A 25,526-nucleotide genomic window follows, 5' to 3' on the forward strand; every position below is an offset into this window, starting at 1 on the left:
GTACCACACAACACCATTGGATTGGATGTAAAATGAAATGTAGGGAGGCTACCAAATTCCAAGAATGTATTTAATGTAAATTTAGGCAAGATCTTGAAAATAATTAGCATTTGGGTCTATGTATTTTCGAAAGGAAACCCAACCTAAATTAAAGATAGATGGAATAATTTCTCTTCATAGAGTTTCCTTGAAGTCTTGTGATTGGTTAACTCATGCTTCTAAAACTTTAATAGGCACACAAATCATGCGGGGGATTTTTTAAAATGCAGATTTTGATTCATTTTTGGTCAGTTCATTGACTTTGATGGAAATGGATGGTTAGGCAAGAAACACACTGTGAGTCTTCCATCTGAAGAGTAATAGCCCATTGCTCTTGAATGTTTGTGGGAGAGAGAGTAGGGGAGATAGCCTACGATGATCTCCAATGGTTCTCTACATAGAGATTCATTTTATTTGTAGTGTTTCAGTGCCTTAAGAATGTGAAGTTCTTTATTCTATGCTCTTAACACTTTGAGCTGATAGTCAATTTAAATTCTCCGTGGAAGGAGGAGTTAAAGTGTTGGAGTTATTAAGACACATTTCTTGGATGAAATAAGCAAATGCTATCTTGGTTTCTTTAAAAATAAACAAATAAAAGTGTTCTTGAGATTCTCTACAGCCTCTTTAGAACTTGGCTTTGCAGAGAGCACCAAGCTAAGGCAGCCAGAGTTCCGCCTTTGTGCTTCCTCTCTGTGTTCTTACCTAGGCGGCAGCTGTGTTAGGAAATGTGGCCCTGGCTTCCATGGTGACCCAGACCTGGAAGAATGTGAGCCCTGCCATGAGCCTGCAAAACCTGCACAGGCATTGGCTATGACAAGTGCAGCAGCTGCTGAGAAGGATTGCACCTGCTGCATGGGATGTGTGTGGGTCCCAGGTGGAAGGAAAATTCTGGAATGGTATGTGACTCCCAAGAGAGATTGCAGGTGTCTAGCTGCCTCCTCTGCCTCCCTCCTTCCTCCCTCTCTAAGCCTTGCCTTTGGGATCTCCAAGAGATGACGGCTGGGCAGTGAAACAAAAGTTTGGAGTGAGAATCAAGTTTGGGCCACTCCTGCAGCCTCTTTGACACTCACAGCAGGAGAGGGTAGGAGGCTGTGGTTGGTAGGCATTTGGCCAGGAGGGAAAATCCAAAGGGCAAGTTACAATTGGCCTGGCCACTTGAGTTTCTACCTGGGTGGAGTAGACCTTGGAACATAAAGTGAGTCATATAGGGAAATGGCCCAGCTTCTATTTTCTCAGAGATTTCAGAATAGCTTCTATCACATTCATGTTCCTCTTTATTATGGTGAAGGAAAACGTTACTGGTAGGATAGGCTTTTCCAGTTAGACAAGGAAGAATGGTTCTAAAATATCAGAACTTAAGCTAAAACAGCTGCCCTTTCTGCCTGGATTATTAGAACTTGCCATCCTTTAAGCTCGCCTTTTAAAAGTTGCCCTCTCCAGTTGCAGATGGGGAAAGGAGAGGGCTTGAGAGGGGGCAGGAGGGAGTAAAAGTGCAGGAGCCTGGAATCTAACAGCAAAGGCCTGCATGTATTCATTCCTACCTGAGACTGCACAATTGGCCTCTTCACGCTGGAGCCTCGGTCACAGGCTTCCTTGCAAGGTAATTACAAACTTTCAGTGCTCTGTCTGTGTCTGAGGTGGTTAAAAATAAAATCCTCTTCCTGCTGTAAAAATCTGACTCACAGAAAAACAGAGACACTCATGAAAACAAGAGATGCTCTCCGTTTAATTTTGAGGCAAGGACATCTAAAAAACGGTAATTTCAGTGCAGAAGCTATGGAAACTGAAAGGAGGTCTCTCAGGATGAGCCTTCTAAGGGCTGGAGAGAGCAATAGATCTGGCGCAAGAGAAAAGGCTCATGCTGGGTCTCAGAGGAAGGATGTCCATGGCTGCTGTCTACTATGATAGTGTTGCACATGCGACTTAAAGGAAAAACAGCTCAGAGACTGTCACAAACGCAGCAGCCAAAGGCCACAGTGAACATGGGGCTGATATCAGAGACATAGCTGGGAAGAAAATCATTCAATCCAGATTGGGATATCTTCCGTGAATTATAGCTGAACCAGAATGCTGAAAACGAGTTTGTCTGGCATTCAGGCATTTGAGAGGCAGTACACGCCAAGAGGAAAATAGTCTAGTCTTGTGTGTCTAGCTCAGGACATGTATATTTTATCTGGCATCCGGATGATGAAAACATCCAGGGAGCCAAGAGTCAGAGCAGACTTGATTCCCCAAATGATTACACGCCCCTTTCAAGTGGACTATGCACTTTGCAAGCAGAAATCAGGCTTTGATTGTTCCCCTTTGTCAAAGCACCACACCCACCTCTCTACATTTTCTACTATCCAACAACAACAACAACAAACACAGACATAGACACAGAGAATAGACTGGTGGTTACAAGAGGGGAAGAGGGAGGGAGGAGGACAAAAGGGTAAAAGGGCACATGTGTATGGTGATGGATGGTGAACACAGTGTAGTCTACACAGAAGTAGAAATATAATTATGTACACCTGAAATTTATATAATGTTGCAAACCAATGTTACCTCAATAAAATTTAATTAAATAAGTAAAAAAGTAATGTTTTTGAAGAGAGGAAGGATTAGTCCATTTGGGGATTTAGCACTAATAAGGGATTCCAGAAGCAGATGAGAATGTTGCTCATGGCTGGACAAAAGCAATCAAGTCAGTGATGTGGGTGCACTTGTCCACTTCTGTGATCTAGGAAACAAGACATGTAGGCTGTTAACAAAGAGAAAAGACTGTTTCTTCACTGAGCAAGGTAAGGCCGTATCTCAGCTCCCTCAGCATAGTTAGACACCACTAAATAGACAGTGAATGAGATGCACACCATAAGGCCCTGGGAGGATTTCAGCCCATCCCTACATCTTTCTCCTGACTTCTCTTCCTTAAAAAACAAGGTTGAGACTATAGTAGGAGAGTGGAGGGTTCCAGAGAACAAGCGTTAAATAGCTACACCTTGAAGATTATGGAAAGTAGACTGCAGTCATCCTGGGTCAATTTAGCGGTAGCCCACAAATCAGAGTATTTATGAGAGAATGCAGCTGCCTAGGTGCTACCAGCAAGGTGTTGCTGTCGTTGTTTACACATAGATTCAGATCCAGGTAGGAAAGGTAAGATGGGAAGTCCATTCTTCACCCAGTGAAGGACAGTACAAAACGATCATGCTTGAATCCAAAGACCATGACCCACCCCACGAGTCTAGTCAGCATGTGTTGGGGAAACACTCCTGAAATAAAATCCAACTAGAGTTCACTGAATTCCTCTTTCAATAAGGTGGCAAATCATGATGAGAGTGGCAACGATGAGAGGGCCATCATTCTGTCAGCTACCAGTGGAGTGGGAATTCCTCCTACCTCTCCAGGGATGGAGACTTCCCTACACCTCAGACCATGCCTGGGAATCCTCCAGCAGAGAATAAGTAGTCACCAAAGACGGCTGGTCAACTCTCTGCTCTTCCCACCACCAAAGTCACTGCATAAAAGTACAGATCATCCCCAGATCCCCTGCCCCAGTCACTGATATATTGTGACGATTACTTAATCCAGTGTCCCTACATGGCAGTAACAGAACCAAGGTTAAACAGCCTGCTGATGGCTTCAGCAGGGACTCAGGCATCACACAGAGCCCCCACGGGTGGAAACGTTCAGCTGTGGCAGGCCCCGGGCCTTGAAAGAAGATAATGGCTGAAACCATTACGCAGAATGGAAACCGTTCACTGGATCACTGTTCAATCATCTGGATTTTCTCAAGTGGTTTTCCCCCTGGCAGTGCTGGAAGGTCCTAGGAATAATTCCTGCATATTTCTCCTGCCCACCTATTTCCATTGCTGATTAAAACCACGTTTGTGGCAGGATCTATTTACATATTCTGTTGAGAGCCTAATCTACGAAGCACAGACACGGTGAATTAACATTTTTCTTTGACCACATCCTAACAATTTATCACTAGCCTGACTTGTGATCTTGATTCCTATGCTCTGAGAAAGACTGGAATCCCAGAATCCGTCACAAACACTGAAAACCACTCATGTGTGGAAAAGAAATTCTCAGTAGTGGGGAGATATGTTGCCTAATAGTAACCGAACTTTAGAGAACTTTAAAGACGCCATGAAAATCTGAGTTTTAAGAGGACTTTGTAGGTGTATACAGTTGCCTCACTTAACTTAGAAATGAGGACATTATTTTTACTTTTAACCAATCAGACCTCGGAGTGCAGGAAACACACGTCTCTGGGTAAGTACGTAATTAAACATTTGCCCAGTGGGCTGAAGGAGCCACGTGTGTCCATGTGCCCTGATTGTTAAATATCCAGGAATTTTGTAAGTGCATGCTTTAAACCATTGGCAGCTTGAAATCAGCTACAGTGGGAGTATTTATACCACAGGAATTGGCAAACACTACAAATCAAGTTTTTGTTTTGTTTTGTTTTCCAAAGAGCCATTTTACCAGTACACTGCTGCTTTGGCTTCTACCAAACTATTTTAAAATCCAAATTAGTTACTGAAACATCTCTCTAGTGGATGTAGGCTTTAGAGTTAGGTATACCTGAATTCAAATCCTGGCTCTGTTCTTTACTAGCTGTGTGACCTTGAACAAGTTACTCATCCTCTCTGAGCCTCAGTTTCCTCATCTATAAAATGAGAACAAGAAACTACCTCACACAACGTCATTTTGAGAATTAAATGAGAGAACACATACAAAGCTCCCAGCACATAATGTGACACAATAAAAGTGAGTCTATTCCCTAACTATTTAACCTGGTCCAGTTTCACCACATGAAACACTAGACCACTCTCAAAACAGCCTCCTCTAGCTCATGAAAGAAGGCAATTTTGGGTGCCTAGAGAGTAACACAGGTCTGGGAGAAATAATCCCAGAAAGAAGGCAGCAAATAGTGGCCAGTGGGATGCCCAATAGTCAGGTGGAGTCCTGACTTAACTAAGACTGTGTACTCACAAAGACGCTGATAGCTTTATTTATAATAACAAAAAAAAAAAAGGGAGGAGAGCAATCTAAATATGTAACAAAAAAAAAATTAAGTGAATTATGGTTCATGCAAATAAATACACAAACCATTAAAAATAATGTTTACAAAGAAGTTTAATGGCAAGAGAAAATGCTTATAAGATTTATAATATTATGTGTAAAACGTAGGGTCAGTATTATATACGTAGAAGATGTAAACGATTACACATATCTACACATATGTAATTATACTCACATATTCGATATAAGTTGAGAAATCTATATTAAAAAATATACACAGCAGATATTCCTAGGTGGTAAGATTATCTATAAAAGTTTATCTTCTTCTTTATACTTTGTGCATTAAAAAAACACTTTACTTTTTTTTAATAAGAAAGAACCTGTGCCCACTGCAAGCCCATCTTTGGTGAAGAGCCCACTGCAGGAGTGATGAAGGTGGAAGTTTCACATCAAAAGAGGCAACAGGGCAATAGGGAGAAGGCATCACAGCCAATTAGGAGTCTCTGCGATTAGAAACCAACCCAAGGAGCTGGGTGGCGAGGAGCAAGTGGGGAAGCAGAAGACGTGAGAGAGAAGTGGAGACAGGAGGGGACCACGGCATAAAATATCAGTGGGTGCCCAAGGGGAAAGACTGGGAGGAAATTCAGCAGTGGAGACTTCTAGAACACTCAAGGACGTTCCTGAGGTGCTAAGTGGTTACCTCTCGCAGATACCATCAAGAAAAGCCTGTGTCCTTGCACATTTTTAAGAACAGGCTGAAAAAGTACCTTTTGCCTCCCCAGTCACAGCACCATTATTTGAAATAGCAAAGACTGGAAAAAACTAAATGGTTACCAACATGAGAGGAGAAAAATGAAGCATTATACTTCCATAGAGTGGGATACTGTGGAGCCATCTGAAAGAATGAGGAGATTCTTTATATACTGATGAAGAGTGGTCTCCAAAATATATTGAGTTACAAAAAAAGGGGGGGGCAATGCGATAAACAGTGTGAATAGATACAGTTTGTATAAAAGAGGTGGAGAAGGGATTGGGAGGGAGACATCACGGTATATTGATTTTCTATATTTTGAACCATGTGAGTATTGCTTATTTAATAAAAAAAATAAAATAAAAAGAACCCCTGTTTTATATGGTGAGCTATAGTTAATTTTTGAAGGAAGGACACTGTATTTTCTTGGTCAAGGTGATTTTTTTTGAGATCCTGTCCAGTCTCAAATTTCTGGAGAAGAAAAAAGGAGAAAGTATGATCAAGGTCAGACTTTACTTGTTGAGATTAAGCCAATAATCTTTTATGATAAAGAGCTCTGACTGAGGGTGACCTCATCCACTGTCCACGCCTAATTGCTAACGGTGTACAGAGCACCCTCTAGTGGAGGCATGAGGACATTATAGGATTTTATACTGAGTGTATCTCTAAAGTAAATTGCCAGAATGTGATATAGGTAATTACAAATACATGTGTATGTGTAGATATATACATCATATTTTACACAAATATGAGAAAATTAATTAAAACTCATATTTTTTAAATACAACATTTTAGTATAAAAATGATAAAATCAGAATATAAACCCATCGCCTGGACATACATTAAAGATTTTCAAGGTGCTCAATGTCTGATAAATACTATTTTGTTATTATTCCATGAATAACTGCTCTCAGACATTAAGCAAGCCTCTATATTTCCAGCTTCATTGAGATATAATTGACATATTACAATGTGTAGGTTTAACATGTATAAGATGATTTGATATATGTATATACTGCAAAATGATTACCACAATAAGGTTAACACATTCGTCACCTCCATAGTTAACTTTTTGTGTGTGATGAGAACGTTTAAGATCTACTCTCTTAGCAACTTTCAAGTATACAGTATAGTATTATTAACTGTAGTCAACAAGTTGTACATCACAGCCCCAGAACTTATTCACCTTACAACTGGAAGTTTGTACCCTTTGACTACTGAAGGGGAGGAAGACTATCCTCTACTCACTCTGGGTCCTTTCTGGCTGGGCTACAAATTAAATTGACATGAGACCAAATAGCAGGAGAAGATCAAACAAAGCTTTTATAACATGTATACATGGGAGAGACCCACTGGGTAATGGGACAAAATGGCAGAGGTTCTCCTCTTAAATACTATCTTCAGCTAAAGACAAAGGAGGATGTTGGGGCTGGGGGGAGCTAGTTATAGGAGATTACCAGAAAAGCACAGTAAACAAGAGTAAGGTTATTATGCAGATTTATGGCCTCACCTTCCTCATTGATAAGTTTCTAGAGATGAGGTCATCCCCCTTCTTCCTGGTAAAGAGAGGGAGATACCTTTACAAATGGAGATTTCCTATACAAATGTAAATGTTTGGTAAACAGAACTTTGATAAGAAATGGCTTAGCAAGGACCCTCCCAGTCTATCAATAGCCAGAGTTATCTATGGTGATGGCCTGTCCTGGGGACAGGCCTCTTATCTTAAATTCTTTTAGGCAGTTTGGGGGAAGGTCAAATGTCCTTCATGATTCTTCTGAGCCTTTATCTTCTTCAGCTCACAATAATCAGCATAACAGAATGGCACATTTTAAGGCAGCCTGCCCTGAACCCCATCACCACCTTCATTCATTCCCTACCCCTCACCCCCAATTCTGGCAACCACCAATCTACTCTGATTCTATGAGTTTGGTTTTTTTTAGATTCCACATATAAGTGAGATCATACAGCATTTGTCTTTCTCTCTCTGACTTATTTCACCTACCATAATGCCCTCAAGGCTCATCCATGTTGTCTCAAATGGCAGGATTTGTTTTTTTTTTATAACTGAACAATATTCCATTGCATTATACATACTTTTTTTTTCGCTTGAGGAAGATTAGCCCTAAGCTAACATCTGTGCAAATCTTCCTCTATTTTGTATGTGGGTCACCACCACAGGATGGCTGATGAGTGGTGTAAGTCCACATCCAGGATCCGAACCCGCAAACCTGGGCCGCCAAAGTACAAACTTAACCACTAGGCCATGGGGCTGGCACCAGTATATATGTGTTTTCTTTATCCATTCACCCACCAACGGACACTTAGGTTATTTCTATGTCTTGACTATTGTAAATAATGCTGCAATGAACATGGGGGCTCAGATATCCACAGTGATTTCATTTCCTTCAGTTATATTCCCAGAAGTAGGACTGCTGGTTCAATGGTAGTTCTATTTTTAATTTTTTGAGGAACCACCATACTGTTTTCCATAGTGGCTGCACCAATTTACATTAACTCTCACAGCGCACAAGGGTTCCCTTTTCTCCACATTCTCACCAACGCTTGTTATCTCTTGTCTTTTTGATAATAGCCATTCTGACAGGTGCGAGGTGATATCTCATTGTGTTTTTGACTTGCATTTCTCTGATGATTAGTGAGGACTGACGTTAACAACAGAATTGTTGCTTATCTCTCTGCTGCCTTCTCTTTGGTGTTAAGTGGTATTTTCAGGTTAAAAAGGCTTTCAGGGAAAGAGTTTGTCATGTTAAGAGTCATGGACACCACGTTTGTGAAATCCCCTGACTAGCATTGCTCTGCACAAGGCTAACTGAGCTCTTAACAGATTTCCCCAGGGAGAGCACATTGGTCAGTCAGTCTATTGGAAAACCAGGGCAGATTTTTCTCTCCAAATTAGGAAAAAAATCGCCACTCAGCATGGCAGGATGGACAATCATTTCTCTCTATCTCTATCTCTATTGATCTCTATCATCTATATCTATATCTATACCTACATCTATATTTACCTACCTTTGAATCTAGTTTTCCCTGCAGCAAGGTTCTGCAGCTTATTAACCATGAGCGCTGTCATAGAAACCATGCTTCCTGGTGACACTCCAGGTACAGAACAGAGGAAAGAGAGAGGAAAATAAAGCAAAAGCCTCAGAAATGAGGTGAAATGAGGAAATTGGGAGAGAGGAGAACGGAAGCAGAAAGAATTACCATTTACTGAGCAGCTGTGTCCACACTTTACACACATTATCTCATTTAGTCTTCACAACAGTCCTATATGAGAAGAATCATTTTCTCTCATTTTAGAGACATAGAAAGCAGGACTCCGAGAGTTACTGTATCCATGGTTACCCTACCCATAAGCGGCACAGCTGGAATCTGAAGGCAGGCGTGACTAAAGAGCCAACTCTGCCAGACTGACTCTCAGGAAAAGAAGGAAGGAAATGAAAGGCAAGAGAGGGAGGGAGGAAGGAAGGAGGTATTAGAGGGAAATGGTAAGATGCCAACAATAACAGCTGACTGAGTGTAAGGGTCATTCATATCACACATTCTGAGCTACATCGCCTTTTCTAATTTCCCCCGCCTTTTCTAATTTCCTCCGTGTGAGTCATGCTGATTCCTGAGCAATTACTAAGATTTAGTCAGGATTTAGATGTGTGTTGATTAAGTGATATCACTGAGGCTGTTATGTATGTCTTTGAAACCTTCCCATGGAGTTGCTAACTTCTTGGAGAAGCCTGCCCATCGAATGCTCTTGGAGGGAAAGACAGGAGAAACAGCTCTAATGTTTCCCAGGTTAATGGTTTATTAGCCAGGGATGGCCTGCTTATCACATGACCAACCAGAAAGTTCAAGAGTGTCTCCATTATGTTGATGCTTAATGGCAATTTGGGACGAATTAAGATGAGATAAATTTAGGTTGTATTCCACAGTGGCTACTCTGAAGGACACAGAGACCCAAACGCTGACCAATTATGAAATCTAGTTCCAAAGAACAAAAAAAAGAAAATATGTTTCTCCACAAAAGGCACAATGAATTCTCAATCATCATCTTGGAGTGAAGAGAAGTGGTCATCTACGAATCTTGGGAAATAATTGATTACCTTTGACTCAAAAACTCTTTGATGTACACATACACACAAGCACATAAATACTCACTCCCACACATTTTTAAAATATGAAAGAAGTAACATTTGTTAATTCAAATATCGCATGGCATTTTTCACAGAAATAGAACAAATAATCATAAAATTTGTGTAGAACCACAAAAGACTCCAAATAGCCACAGCAATCTTGAGAAAGAAGAATAAAGTTGAAGGTATCATGTTCCCTGATTTCAAACTATATACTATAAAGCTATAGTAATAAAAAAGTATGGTACTTGCACAAAAACAGACACATAGATCAATAGAACAGACTAGAGAGCCCAGAAACAAACCCAAACCTGGGTTTATTATGGTCAATTAATCTACGACAAAAGAGGCAAAATATACAATGATGAAAAGACAGCCTCTTCAATTAATGGTGTTGGGAAAACTGGACAGATACACACAAAAGAATGAAACTGGACAACTTTCTTACACTACATACAAAAAGAAATTCAAAATGATTTAAATACTTAAACATAAGACCTGAAACCATAAAACTCCTAGAAAAAAACATAGGTAGTAAACTCTTTGACATCATTCTTAGCAATATTTTTTTGGATATGTCTCCTCAGGAACGGATAACTAAAGCAAAAGTAAACAAATGCGACTTCATCAAACTAAAAAGCTTTTGCAAAGTGAAAGAAACAATCAACAAAATGAAAAGGTAACCTACTGAATGAGAAAAGATATTTGAACATGATATATCTGATATGGGGTTAATATCCAAAATACTTAAGAAACACATACAACTCAATATGAAAAAAACAAACAATTCGATAATACGATTAAAAAATGGGCAGAGGAACTGAATAGACATTTTTCCAAAGAAGACATACAGATAGCCAATAGACACACGAAAAAATGCTCAATGTCACAAATTATCAGGGAACTTGAAATCAAGACCACAATGAGATATCATCTCACACCTGTCAGAATGGCTATTATCAAAAAGACAAGAAATAACAAATGTTGGCAAGGATGTGGAGAAAAGCGAACTCTCGTGTAATGTTGGTGGGAATGTAAATTGGTGCAACCACTACAGAAAACAGTATGGAGTTTCCACAAAAAATTAAAAATAGAACTACCATATGACCCAGCAATTCCACTTCTGGGTATTTATCCCAAGAAAATGAAAACACTAATTCCAAAAGATATATGCACCCCTATGTTCATTGCTGTATTATTTACAATAGCCAACATATGGTAGCAACCTAAGTGTCCATCCATAGATGAATAAAGAAGATGTGTTATGTACATACAACGTATATTATTCATCCATAAAAAAAAAATGAAATCCTGCCAATTACAACAACATGGATTGATCTAGGGGATATTGTGCTAAGTGAAATAGACAGAGAAAGAAAAATAGCATATGATTTCACTTATACATGGAATCTAAAAAAAAAAAAAACAGAAACAGACTCAGACACAGAGAACAAATTGTCGGTTGCCAGGTGGAGGGCGGGGGGTGAGGGGATGGGCAAAATAGGTGAAGGGGATTAAGAGGTACAAAATTCCAGTCATAAAATAAATAAGTCACAGGGATGTAATGTACAGTATAGGGAATATAGTCAACAATATTGTAATAACTTTGTATGACAGATGGTTACCAGTCTTATCAGGATGATCATTTCATAATGTATATAAAAGTCAAATCATTATGTTGTATACATGAAACTAATACGATATTGTATGTCAACTACACTTCAATAAAAAAAAGAATGTTATACTCCCATTACAGTGATCATTATGTTGGAACATGCAACGTTAATACATAGTGATATGGGATACAAAAACAACAGAATTTGGGGCTGGCCTGGTAGTCTAGTGGTTAAGTTTGGCATGCTCCACTTTGGCGGCCCAGGTTGGCCGGTTCAGATCCCGGGCACTGACCTATACCACTCATCAGCCATGCTGTGGCAGCAACCCATATACTAAATAGAGGAAGACTGGCACAGATGTTAGCCCAGGGCAAATTTTCCCCAAGCAAAAAGAGGAAGATTGGCAACAGATGATAGCTCAGGGGGAATCATCCTCAGGGGAATAAAAAACAACAACAGAATTTAAAATTTTAGGTGCGCCATGATTCTACTCCTACACAATATAAAAGTTTACACACAAAAATTGAGGGAATTTTCCTGGAATTTTGGAGTTCAGGGTGATTTTTAAAATTGCACTCTTTTAACAATGATGTTATCTGATTTTTTCAGTGAAAAATAAATAGATGGACTACCCCTTAAGGTGGAGTTGGGTGGAACAGTTGCTACTATGTTAGTGTCCTAACAAGACAGGCTTCGGGAAGCAGAAGAACAGACTCCATCAAGCTGTGTGTGTATAACTGCCGCACACCAGGGAGACAGACAAAGGTGGTAATAGACTGAACAACTGGGCAAAGGGAATCCCCAAAGTGATCTGCACCAATAACAGTAGGAAAGTAAAAGAAACAGGGCAAAATCCTCCTATTGTCAATTTCCCTTCTAGACATGTAACTCATCTTGGAAGACAGCATCACTAATTCATATTTTGGGAAGCCTGAAACAAGTGTTACAGATACTTCGGTCATTAGAGCAGTTAAAGAATCTGCCATGAGCATCAGTTCTCTGCATAGATGCCTGTGCTGTTAGACCAAACACATGATGACCATCTGATGTGCCTTCTTCCCTGGGTTTCTAGGCGCATATCTGGTTGCATTTCCCCTGACCCCAAGGCACGTGGCCCTCAGTGAGGAGTGGCAGCTGTGAGAACTGTACAGAGGACTGTGCCTCCTGCTCTGGAGCCAAGCTTTGCAAAGAGTGCGGGACTCAGCCAGACCACCCGCTCCTCCTCCAGGAAGGCAGGTGCTACGCCAAGTGCCCTAAGTTTCCCTCTTCTTTCACTTTCTGCTCATGTGCATTCTCCTGCAGCACTCTGGGGCAGTTCCCTCCTATTCACCAAAGAACCTTCTCCTCCCTGGTTCGAGCGCCTACATAAGCGTCCCTTCTTGACTGTCTGACATCACTGTTGGCCACAGCAGCCAAAGCTTACCTAAGGCCAGATGCACACTTCTCCCTTGTGACTACTGCATGCATCTATTTTTACTCTTACGAAAATATGTTATTTTCCCACCTTGTATGTATGATCAAGTAGTTGTCAGTTTTTTGTTTTTTGGGTTTTTTCCCCCTATCAGAAAACATGAGGCTGTGATAGGCTGGGGAACACATGAACTTCTTCTAAATGTTGAAAGTAGGTAAGGTATGAATCATACATAATTAATAAAGAATAATACCTGGTTATTTATGGATTCTTCAAGGCTTCCTCAGCCCATGGTTTATAATTCCTTTACTTTTCGTACCAATGCTCCCACCTGGAGGATTTACCTAAAAGGGAAGTGGGAGGAGCAAAAGGAAAAATACATCAGGAAATTTCCAGGGACAAGCAACAGAAATGTCACATAAAATAACTGAGAAAAGATAGGGCTTTATTATCTCACATAACAAGGAGTTTGGAAATCCAGTGTTGCTTACTTCAGTGGCCAACACTTCATTAAAAACCCACAGTCTCTCCATTTAGCTCTTGTACCTTCCTTAGCCTGTCCTCCCCCAAGCAACGCTGTCTGCTCCATCCCCAAACATCACCACCCCAAGCTGCAACAACCAGAGACAGAAAAGGGCCCCTCTCCCCTTGTTTATCTCTTTTTAAGAGGAAAGAAAATTCCTCAGACTTTCCTGCACATCTCATTAACCAAAATGCATCACTTACATCTTCCTAAACAGATCCCTGGCAAGGAGAATGGAAATATAAGGATTGGTATAGGCTGACCAAGATTCCCCCTGAACACCATACAAAATCAGAACACTGATGGCCAGGAAGAATGGAGAGAGGGAGGCAAGAAATGAGTTTTGGGAAGCAACCAACAACATCTGTTTTAAGGAATTAGAAATTTCATTTGCCTGATGATTAAAAGAACTTGATGATAAAAACAATGCCTATTTCCTATGGTCTATTTGTATCCATTACTGAGATAGATCCTGTAGGGTACAAACACAAGTCATGGTACTTATCCTCAAGAAGCTTCCAATCTAGTGTAGAAGACAAGTATATTCAATTCAATTCTACAGATACATATTTAGCACCTACTGGGTGTAAGAGTTGATGTTAGAAGCTAGTTAAGATCAACTGAAGGAAGTCTGTGTTTGCAAAAGGCTTACAGTCCAGAAGGAAGGTTTACATCAAACAATGTCATACCTCTCAGAGCCTTAATAAACAAAGGGCCAAGAGATTCCAAGGGAAAATAAACCATTTTAAAAACAGCTACTTGAGGGTCGGCCCCGTGGCTTAGCGGTTAAGTGCTCGCGCTCCGCTGCTGACGGCCCGAGTTTGGAGCCCAGGTGCACACCAACGCACCGCTTCTCCGGCCATGCTGATGCCGCGTCCCACATACAGCAACTAGAAGGATGTGCAGCTATGACATACAACTATCTACTGGGGCTTTGGGGGAAAAAATAAATAAGTAAATAAAATTATAAAAAATAAAAAAACAGCTACTTGAGTGCTTGCGATATCTGGGCATCGCGCTAAGGGCTTCAAATGTACAATCCCATTAATCCTCACAAGGATCCTCTTATCCAGATACTATTATTTCCCCCATATTAAGGAAGAGGAAAGGGGTAGCACACTCAGTATCACACAGCTAATCCATGGTACAGTCAGGATTTAAACCCAAACCTCTCTAGCACTGAAGTCCATGTGCTTAACCACTGCACAAGGCCGCCTTCTCATCAACTGTTTTTTTTTTTAATAGCGGCTTTATTGAGATATAATTCACATACCACACAAGTCACTCATATAAAGTGTACACTTCAATGGTTTTTAGTAAATTCACTGAGTTGTGTAACCATCACCACAATGGATTTTAAAATATTTCCACCACCCCAAAAGAAAAACTGTGTACCCTTCAGCAGTTACTCCCAATTTCTCCCAGCCCCAAGCAACCACTAATTTACTTCCTGTCTCTATAGATTTCCCTATTCTTGACTATTTCACATAAATAGAATGATTCAAAATGTGGTCTTTTGTGACTGGCTTCTTTTAATCAGCATAATATTTTCAAGGTTCCTGGCCAGCTGGGTATCTGAGAAGAAGCTTACTGGTGAAAGGTGCAAGGTCACAGAACCCAGGGGGAGAAGGGAGCATGAGGCAAGACTGAGTCAGGACAGTCCCAGCCCTCCTCCCCCACCAACCGTGCTCCAGCCTCAGCAAAGCTGGGAAAGACATTATTATACAACAAAGGTGAAGGTCAAAAATCTACTTTCCAAAGTCAATCATTGCTTCCTCTTAAACCTTTGCCATGGTGGGACTGAGCCGGATGTCACGGTTATCATCTTACTTATTTAATCCTTGCCACTCTTTCCCAACTGTCTTTTGGATTCTTCGAACGTTCCAGGAATTGACAACACATTAAAGTGAGGGGAAAAAAATGCATTTTGCCTTCATCCAATTAGTAGACCACTCAACACTTCTTTCCCCCAAATCTGGGTTGAGCCGTTCTTATGCAGCAATGGGACACTATGCAGATATATGGCAGCCAAGATATTTTGTATTTTTTGAGCCATAGAGAAGCTACTAACATGGTCTGAATATCCTGCAGACTATGGAATCACGAGTATGTGTTCTGTTTTGAGAGAGAGGTCTGATTACCATGGGGGCCTCATCTTAGTGTTTACAAAAAAACCATGGGAGATAAAGTCTGAAGAACATATAATATCCAGCTTTGCGTGGCAGCTTTGTTGCCATTTCTGAGAAATTGCCCTTTTGGGTGCAATTCATCCTAAAACAGCAATAAGATTTATAACAGGAACACAACTTGCAATGAAACGGCATCCAGTTAACCAGAATTATTTAAAGGTCAGCATTAGGGGCCACTGCTTTTTCAAACATGGTATATGTTCACGAAAGAAAAAAAGTTTTAAGTAGTAACATACACCATTATAGTGATTGTTTAAAAAAGCAATGCAAAACTTAAAGTGTGCTCAAATTCACCAAATAGGAACAGATTTGAAGCTCTAGTAGAGGAAAAAACAGTCTTCCTTTAAGCACCGGCTGTCACTGTCTTGGGTGTCGGTAAGATATAGGTGCAGCTCCAGAACCATACAGCTTTTGCATTACATATATTTATCTGGGCAGAAAGACTTCAACGTAAAGTACTTTCAATTTAACAATTTAATACAGGTGGCCATTTCTTCTCAAAAGAAAAATTTTTTCCTAAATAAAAATAACAGTGAAATAAAGCATTAACAGAAGAGTTTTGTAAATGCAGGGATAAGACAGGAGGACAAATTGCTGGGCAGGTCTGTGTGAAGGAGGCTGCTTTTAGCAAAGTGGCTCTTGAAAAACACCTTCTCATGTTGCCTTCTGGCTGCCTTCCAATAAGTCTCTGAGATTCACGTATTTTTGAATTATCAGTAGTCTTCAATGCTTTTTTGTTTTTTCTATTTTGCTTGAATCCATTCCTTTTATTTCAGCAACTCATCCGAGATCCAGTGACTCCCTTATTAGAAGAATCTGAGAAAGGTTTCTTCCTGCTGCATCTGTTCAAATTCAGTACTAGAATTGCTCATCTTCAGTGTCCAGGAACTAATCTGTAGAGACCTTGGTCAGGCCTAGCATAGAAAATTCCCCAGAGGTAAATTGGTATCACGTGGCCCCAAAGTTCTAACCTCTAACCACAGGGTTGTCCTTCTGGCTTTGCCAGTCCCCACCCTAAACCCGCAGGGTGTGGCCGGCCCACCCTGAGTCATTTCCTTAGCACAGACTATCAGCTGTGGTAGCAGGGTCCATGATGGATGACAAAGACCTTCCCACCTCTTGGGAAATTCCAAGAGTTTAGAAGCTAACAAGGGAGAAAGATCACATCTCTCTTCAGGCGAGGCCAAATGTCTCACCACACACATAGAAACAATGAATCCACCAAATTCTTATTGAGGTAGAAGATGTGGTAGGAGAATGTACTAAATTTCCTTAATTTCAAATTTCTCGAATTCAACCAGACTCTTGGTGAGCAAGTAGTATGTTTCTATCCAAGCCTTGTCAAATTCATTTGTAAGAGATTGACTTGGTTGGACAAAGTAGCAGGGTCTTTGTTCTTCAAGTGTTCTCAACTGTGGTCCCAAAAGCTAAGGATGCTAATGTGAGGAAGCCTGGTCTTAGCTTTCATCTGGATACTATTTAGTTCAACCTCTTCTACCTAAACTTCTTCTTCTTCTTCAATTTTTCTTTCTTAAAACCACATTGGAAATGTGACGTTTATTTACCCCTGTCCTGTTTCTTCCTGACCCATTCAATACATTTTTTGTTTACTGAATAAATACAAGAAATTAATAACTGAAGGAATGATCAAATGGATGTGAATGAGTTAATTAATTAAAACATCAAGCAAAGATGCTATATAGGAGGAGTCCCTTATTGGCTTTAGGATCCAAAAATGACTCTAGTAGATTGAGATATTTGCTGCAGTTCTTCATCCCTTCTTGCATCTGTGCCTCTGCCTGTAACTTTGCAGCAACTCCCAGGAAAGGCAGAATGGACTTCCCTGACCCTTGACTTTGGGCTGGGTTGTTTGATTTTCTTTATCCAATGGTATGTTAGCAGTAAAGAAGCAGATTAAAATGTGTTTGCCTGGTTGAACTTGCCCTCTTGTGCTTCTGTCACAGCTAAGAGAAGAACATGCCCCAGTAGCCCCTGTGCCAGGGAGGATAAAGAGATGTGAAGAAGACCAGACCCAGTGTGCAGCTTAGAGTCAAGCCTCCTTCCCCCAGAGCACATGCCTGAGTTCTTCCTGCACAATGACATGTGCCTCTTTGAGTGCAGGCTCAGCCTAGATCAGCCTATACACAGATATATGAGTGACAACGAGTGTTGGGGTGTTTTGTTACACAGCACTACTGTGGCAATAGCTGACTAATAGAAAGATAATTATAGAAAACAACTGGAACAGGTACCTATGACATCAGAAGTCCATCTTCTCTAAACTGGTTTATGACTGTCCTGCTTCTGCAAGTTCCAGCTCTTCCCTTCAGCTTTTCCCTCCAAAGAAACATCATCTATAGCTCCCTCATCTCCCAATTATATTTGAGAGGGTTGGGGTTTTTCATATTTACTGTGTTCACACACCAGTGAGTGATTCCTAGGATCTGACAGGTTAATCACTCAGAGGTGCAATATACATACAGTCATCAGATTCCACCTGGAAGAAAGTCAATCACACAAACAAATACTCCAGCACAGGGGCTCCACAAATGTTTGATGCTGTGTGCACATGTTACATGTTTGTGTTTGAATGAAGCCATCAGAGGTTGCTTCAGAGCATCCAAATGAAAAAGTGGTTCCCATTTTCCAGGGCACTAAACCCATAAGCCTTTTAAAAATAATTTTTATAATTTGTTAAATTAAAAATTCTTTTCATCAAAAAATGTATTAAATTGAATAAAAAGCATTTTCTACTTTAACCAAAAAAAAAAAAGAAAAAGAAAAAATGAAAATCAGAAGATAAAATAGAGAAATCAACATAGAGACAGAGATTGGATTGGTGGTTACCAGAGGGGAAGGGAGAGGGGAAGGAGGGCAGAAGGGATAATTTGGCACATGTGTGTAGTGATGGATTGTAATTAGTATTCGGGTGGTGAACATGATGTAATCCATGCAGAAATAGAAGCATAATGATGTACACCTGAAATTTATACAACGTTATAAACCAATGTTATCACAATAAACAACTAAAAAATAATAATAAAATAGAGAAATTAGAAGATGACTAAACTAGATACAAATTAACACAAGTTATTTTCAAACAAACCAAATTCACAAGGATGACACCCGTCTCTTTCATTTTATTTCTCCAGACCTGATCTCTTACCACACTTCCTCAGATCCGATGGGTTCATTTGGGTCGACAATCGCAGCAGGACATCCGTCTACAGTCCTGACTCCTTGTCTCCAGGTGGGATCATTTCCCTGGTTGGAAGCTTCTCCAGTTGCTCGCTCTCCTCCCCACAGGGGATTCTATGCAGAAGACGACACATGTGAATGCTGTAGCTATCCTTGCAGAACATGTGAAGGAAATGCCACCAACTGCCACTCTTGTAAATGGAGCCTCGTCCTGGACCAGGGAGCAGACAGGAAACCTGCTCTGAGAGGCACGTGGCCGTGGAGGGGGTGTGCAAGCCTTGCCCAGAGATGTGTCAGGATGGCACACGGGAGAAACATGCAAAGGTACCTGGAGCATCCCAGCAGGTGTGTGGCTCAGTGCTAAGCCTCCCCAGCTGGGGGCTGACTCTCTGAGGGCGGGATGTCCAAGCAGAACTGGGGGAACCAGTCTCCCTACCTTTCCTGAAACGTATCTCTGTACACAACACTGAGGCAACTGAGGGTGAGAGAAAGCCTTTCCATTATGGACTCTGCAAGTTAAGACAAGAGCCCCTTTTTGCACGATTTCTCCCACACACGTGTACTGAGCACTCAGGGGGTGCTGAGCTCTATCCCAGGCACTACGGGAAACTCTAAGACTCTGAGAACAGTGCTCTGGATAGGAACTTTTTCTCTGGAATTTTCTCCCAAGAAATTATGTGTAATTTCTTCTCCAGAATAAGACTGATTCACTTAACGAGTGCTGTCCTATCCAAAGGATTCTCTTGGTGTAACCGAAAGGGTTTTCCGGATTCCTCCCCCAAATAAGAAAAGAACACAATTAAAATATGCCTACAATGCATTTTTCATACTAATTAACCATGTGTATTTCATTGCTCTACCCTACCAGTGAATGAAAAAACAACTAACCCAAGAATTCCGAAATAGTGTTAGCATGCTCAACACAACTTTAAAATCTGTTCCTACTCTCCAGGATTTCAGAACAACCCCCCCCCAGCATCTCAGCCATCACTCATCGGCCACAGCACTACAATTTTTTGCACCCTCAAGGGAAAGATCATTTCAGGGTGTAAACCCAGCACCATCTAATCCGCCACCATATGTGGTCTCCTCTCCCAAGGCAGGGCTTGTGAGACATGGAGGATGTGCCCCAGTAGGGTGGGAATGTGCAAGTGCATGTGCAACTCAGGGCAAATGAGGCAAAGTGGTAGGAACAAGCTAGACCACTGCAGGAGTGAATTCCTTTCTTCTGTCCCCCTGGGGTCACTTGCTGCTTTCCCCTTCCCCTAGAGTGCATGACTGGGTCCTTCCTGTACAGGGATATGTGCCATCAGTCCTGTCCCCGCCACGTCTATGAAGAAACATGCCAGTGTGTCCTCTGCCATGAAAACTATCTGGAGGGCAGTGGTCCCTCAGTGGAGAACCACGACCTCTGTGCTGAGGTGTCCCTGGTTCTCTACGATGGGCAGAGTTCGGATGAACCTGCTAAGAAAAAGAGACTAAGGATTGCAAAGGTAAAGACTGGGTGCACAGCCGAGCGCCGCTTCCCAGGGAGCCTAAAGGGATTAGGGGTATCTGCCGAAACAAAGCAGGTTCTGGGGTTGGCACAGTTCCAGCCCCAGAGCTGTCATCCCAGCCCTTTCCCTACTGTTCAAGGAAGCATATTGTGATTCTGCTCTAATTTATTATTTATTTTTGAAATGAACCATATGTTAGCTTTGATCATGTGACTTTTATTAGCAATGAATAATGCTGACCCTCCTCACAAAAGTGGCTGATCAAAAAGGGTTCTCATGTCAAGATTTACAACAGAGATGATGAGCCTTCTCAAGCTACCAAAAACGGAGGGCTTTTCTTAAAATTTTAAGCCATTATAGGTTTACAGCAGCCTAAGGAAAGCTGTGCCACAGAGGATTTTCTCGGTGCCTCTTGTCTCCCTTCACCGTTTGCCTCTCTGGATCTTCCCTCTGTCCCCTCATCACCTTCAGCTCCTCCTGCCCTGGGTCCCTATTCCATCCCACTTGGCGCTTCAATCCCTACACATTCAGAAGGATCCGCTCTTATTTATGCCCCTTATGTTCTAACTGGGCATGAATTCTTTGCCTCTTATTAGTTATCAGGGAACAGAAAAATTAAATTGCCATTACTAGAGGAATTCTCAAGAAAGTGAGAGAAGGACTCTGGGCGAATGGCCTTTTCTCCTCCCCAGTTTTATTGATATATAACATTGCATAAATTTAAGGTGTACAACGTGATGATTTGATATATGTATCCATTGTGAAATGATGACCACAGTTAGATCAGTGAACACATCCATCACCACACAGTTACCTTTTTTTTTTTTGGTAAAAACATTTAAGATCCACTCTCTTAGCAACTTTCACATGTACAATACTGTATCGTTAACTACTGTCATAGGATTCACTCCAGCTAGACAGCCAGTGGGAACTTAACCCCCTATGTGGCCTCCAAGCAAACGTGAGACAGATACACAGAGGCAGGCCCCCTAATCACAGTGAGAGCTTAGGGTGAACTCCCCTGGCAGGAGAAACCTTGGGCCACCTACATCCTCGAAGGTACTCAGGGAAAGCTGTTGGTAGGACCCGAAGATATACTTTCCCCTTAAGGCTTTCTGCTCTAGTCTTATGGGTGGGATATACCTTTTTGTGGGCTTATGTCAAGTGCTCTTTACTGTCAATGTCCCACCTAACTAGTTGTAAAAGAACATGGACTTGAAGACGGGAGGCTGTGCCCCTGCAGCAGAAGAGGCGGGAGGGAGCCTGGGAGGCAGGCTGTGAGCTAGGGGCCAGTTTCCACAAGAAGTTCAGAGACTCAGCCAAAGGTCTGCAGGGCCATCTGCCTGCACTAGGGCAGGAACTGAGGATCAACTTCTGGCCTTTCGCTGGTGTTCAGTAATAGAAGTAATTTGCCATAGAGAGAACTTCACTGGTCTCAGAGTAGCTTTACTTAATTTACTTGATTTAATTTTATCATTGAGAAAGGCCCTGGTTCTCATCCCTGTTTGCCCATTAGAATCACCTGGGGAGCTTTAAAATCTACAGATGCCTGGGCTCACCTCAGACCAACTGTTGGAAAGTGACTTGAGGTCTTTCCCTGCGATGCTATTGCACCTTCCACCAGTCCAAAGGGAGGCCAAGGGAAGAAACAGGGTGACCATCTGACTTTCCAGAGAGAGGAAACAAAGGACCTACCTGAAAATTAAGAATTGTATGGGTGTAGAGAAGCACCCAGAACCAAGCAGTCTCCAAGCAGATCTTCTCAGGAAACACAAGGCCTTGAGATTCATTCTGATCACCCCAAAGTAGCCCCTAGAAGACAGCACAGACACCTCTAAGGACGCTTCACCTTTCCTGAGGCACCGGGGCAGAAAGAGCAAGAGCCCTTGTTAAGGTCCTGGGTTCAACTCCTGACCCTGCCCTTTTCAGCCACGTGACTTAGCTCCTCCAGCCTCAACTTCCTGATCTAGATAAAATGAGATGACAATCATGATAATAATACCAGACATCTATTCATCCAGTGAGTGCTTACTGGGGGCCTGCTATGTTCTCTTCCAGGCCTGGGGAACAGCAGCGGACAATACAGACACAATCTTGCCCTCAGGGAGCTTGTACTCTACTGGGGAAGACAGACTCTAGGGAAGATAAGTGACAAGTAAAAATAAGGCAGGGAAGTGAGACAGGAAGTTTGGCAGGATGGAGCTGAAATTAGAGAGAAGGCGGCCTGGAAGATGTCATTGAGAAAGGGAGGGAAGAAACCACACTATACCTGGGAGAAGAGAATTTCAGGCAGAGGGAGAGGCAACTGCTAAAACCCCGAGGGGGGAGTGAGTTGTTCTTATTTGTTTGTCAACAAATATTCACTGAGTGTCTGTCATGTGCCAGGCACCCCCACAGGTACTGTGCGTTCATAAATGAATGCAAAAGAGGCCTTCTTTGTCAATAGATAATCATATTTTGACCACTGCTATGTTAGTGATAAGCTGAAGGTATTCAGGGAGGTCAGTGGAGGACCACAGAATAGGAGTTGTGGTGGTGGAAAGGCCACAAACTAGCGTGTGACCATGCTGCTGCAGAACTGCTTATTACTATTTTGTTGTAGTTTCGCTAATCATAGAGAATCTTACTGATATCTCTGAGGTGGCTGTTGAAGGAAGGGGCTCTCTAGATATTACAGAGAATGTGAAACAGCCATTATTTCTCATTTTGTAAGAACAGTGCTCCATCCAGAGCCCAAGGGCTGTCCTCAACTCATGGGCCCACACCCTTGGAATAGAGCCCTGGAAATCTCTGGAAGAAATGAGGAAGGAAGGTGAACACACTTTCCAGGGGAAGTGATTCCCCAGAGGGGCACCCTGGCCTCTCTCACTTTGTCTGCTGCCCCCTCCCATCCACAGATTGCCACAAGTCCTGTCAGACCTGCTGGTTGTCTGGACCCGCACGACCTGTCAGTAGGGCTTGAGGATGAACCACCACGGGGACTGACTGCATGCTCACCAGGAATGTGCCCCTCCAAGTACTGGGATGAGGGGGCTGTGGGATGCAAGCCCTGTCACGCTAAGTGCTTCCTCTGCATGGGGCCCTTGGAGGACCAGTGTCACACCCGCCTAGGGGACAGCCTTCTTCTCAGTGAGTTGCTTTTCCTCTCAGGAGGGCTGTATCTTTCCCTCCATCTGAGAAACGACCTTGCACAACGCTTGATGCCCAGTAGATCTTGGTGTCTTTCTTTTTAATTGTTTACTTTGTTTACTTCAAACCTACAGATAGACATGAAAGTGAGAACAGCACGAAGCACAGGCACATGGGCCCTTTACCCTCTTCCCCACTATTCATCTCTGACCCCCTCTGCTTTATCAGGTGCTTCCTCTCTATCTCCCACTCTCAATATATATGCAGACATAACCCACAATATATTTTTTTGTGAACCATTTGCAGATATGTTACGCACATCATAGCCCCTTTCCCACAAATACTTCAGCATGTATTTGCTAAGAACAGAGATACTTTCTTACATAACCACAGCACAGTTGTTAACTCTAGTGAATTTAACATTGCTACAATACCTCAATATCCCATCTGTATTATAATTTTCTCAATTCCCCTTTAGGACAGGGTCCAGTCTAGAGACACATATTGAATTTAGTTGAATTTAGTTGCCATGTCTCTTTAGCTTCCTTTAATCTGAAACATTTCCACAGAGTTTCTTTGTTTTTTGTAATATTGACATTTTAGAAGGATATAGTCCCTATTCCTCCACTGGCTTTGTGTGAAGTTTCCCAGGATTAGATGTAGATTATGCATTCTCAGCCACAATTCTTCACAGGCGATGTTGTGTCCTTCTGGAGACACACACGATGTTCACCTGCCTCTCATCAGTGATGTTCATTTTGGTCACCTGTTCAGGGTGCTGTGCAATTTCTCCACTGCATAGTTTTATTTTCCCTTGTTATTAATAAACAGTCTGTGGAGAGACACTTTATGAACATGTAGGTGTTCAGCTCCTCATCAAAATTTCCCCTTGATTTAGCATCAATTGATTAATAAATCTTCTTGAACAAAATATGGCACAGTCTGAGGTTGGCCACCTCCAGCAGATCCATGTGAAGGTTACTGCTAATGTGAGGCAGTGCCCTCAGGTTTGCAGGGATACCAAGATTAGTCTTAAGAATACGTGGGAGAAAGAAAACAAAACAAAACTCAACTCAGCTGAAAGAAGGAGCAGTGGAGGGTATAGGAGAGAGAAGGAAGGACAAATATTCTGAAGACCCGGAAAGTGTTAGTGTTCATCTCCCCAACCCAGTAGAGTAGACCTGAGCAGCAAGACCCTCAAAGTAGAAAGGTGTGGGAGTTTTTCCTCCTCTTGTTGAGGTGTCATCAGCTAGGGCACCATTTCCCTGCTGAGACACAGGGATAGCTGTCCTCCATACCATTCCTGATCACCTCCCGGTAGAAAACACTCGAAGATGCCAATATTCTCTATCCATCCATCTTAGCTCCTCTCACACACACCTCAGTGACCTTCCTTCCCAGCAGTTGCTGCTTCATGAGAATATTCCAGATTTCTCGTATCATCCCAACCCCTGAGACCTTCTTTTCTAATTACCCCAATCTAGAGTACTGTCAGTGATCAACCTAGGTGCCTTCATACAGACAGGAAGACATCTTACCTCTATGAGGTCATCTTCCCTTAAACTAGGGAGATGAATTAGACTAGAACTGAGATTTTGGCACTGTTGGGTAGCACAGAGCCATAGTCCCCCAAAGGCTGGGCACAGAATGTGGTGAGGCCTGATCTTCTCACATTCTCCCACCCTGCCCCTCACCACCACTCCACCAGGGTCAGCTAGCTATAAACTAGGTGATTCTTCAGTGGTAGACTGAATAATGCTGCCCCTAAAATGGTCCACGTCCTAATCCCAGACCCTGTGAATGTTACTTTACATGGCAAAAGAGATTTTGCAGGTGTGATTAAATTAATGGTCTTGATTTGGAAGGCTTAACCTGGATGATCAGAAAGGTCCTTATGAGAGGAAGGCAGGATGCTCCGAGTTAGTCGTTGAAGGCTATGTGATGACAGAGCAGAGGAACAAAGAGAGAGAAGATGTACTCTGGCTTTGAAGATAGAGGAGGAGGCCATAAGCCAAGGAATGC

At 42.0% G+C, this 25,526-nt stretch overlaps 1 long non-coding RNA gene across 1 annotated transcript; it reads right to left on the reverse strand.

Annotated features, from left to right (window-relative positions):
• Nucleotides 1-5,303: 5,303 nt before the first annotated feature.
• Nucleotides 5,304-23,887, reverse strand: LOC147914341 (uncharacterized). The gene is made up of 5 exons (XR_015555345.1): nucleotides 23,373-23,887; nucleotides 22,071-22,187; nucleotides 18,848-18,993; nucleotides 13,223-13,313; nucleotides 5,304-6,271 (listed from the first exon to the last, which is right to left on the reverse strand). It is a non-coding gene; the product is annotated as an uncharacterized LOC147914341 (long non-coding RNA).
• Between the last annotated feature and the right edge of the window lie 1,639 nt (nucleotides 23,888-25,526).

The sequence above is a fragment of the Ceratotherium simum genome, chromosome 20, assembly GCF_057802395.1.
Source record: "Ceratotherium simum simum isolate JZ-2026a chromosome 20, ASM5780239v1, whole genome shotgun sequence".
In the NCBI taxonomy this organism is placed as follows: Eukaryota; Metazoa; Chordata; class Mammalia; order Perissodactyla; family Rhinocerotidae; genus Ceratotherium; species Ceratotherium simum.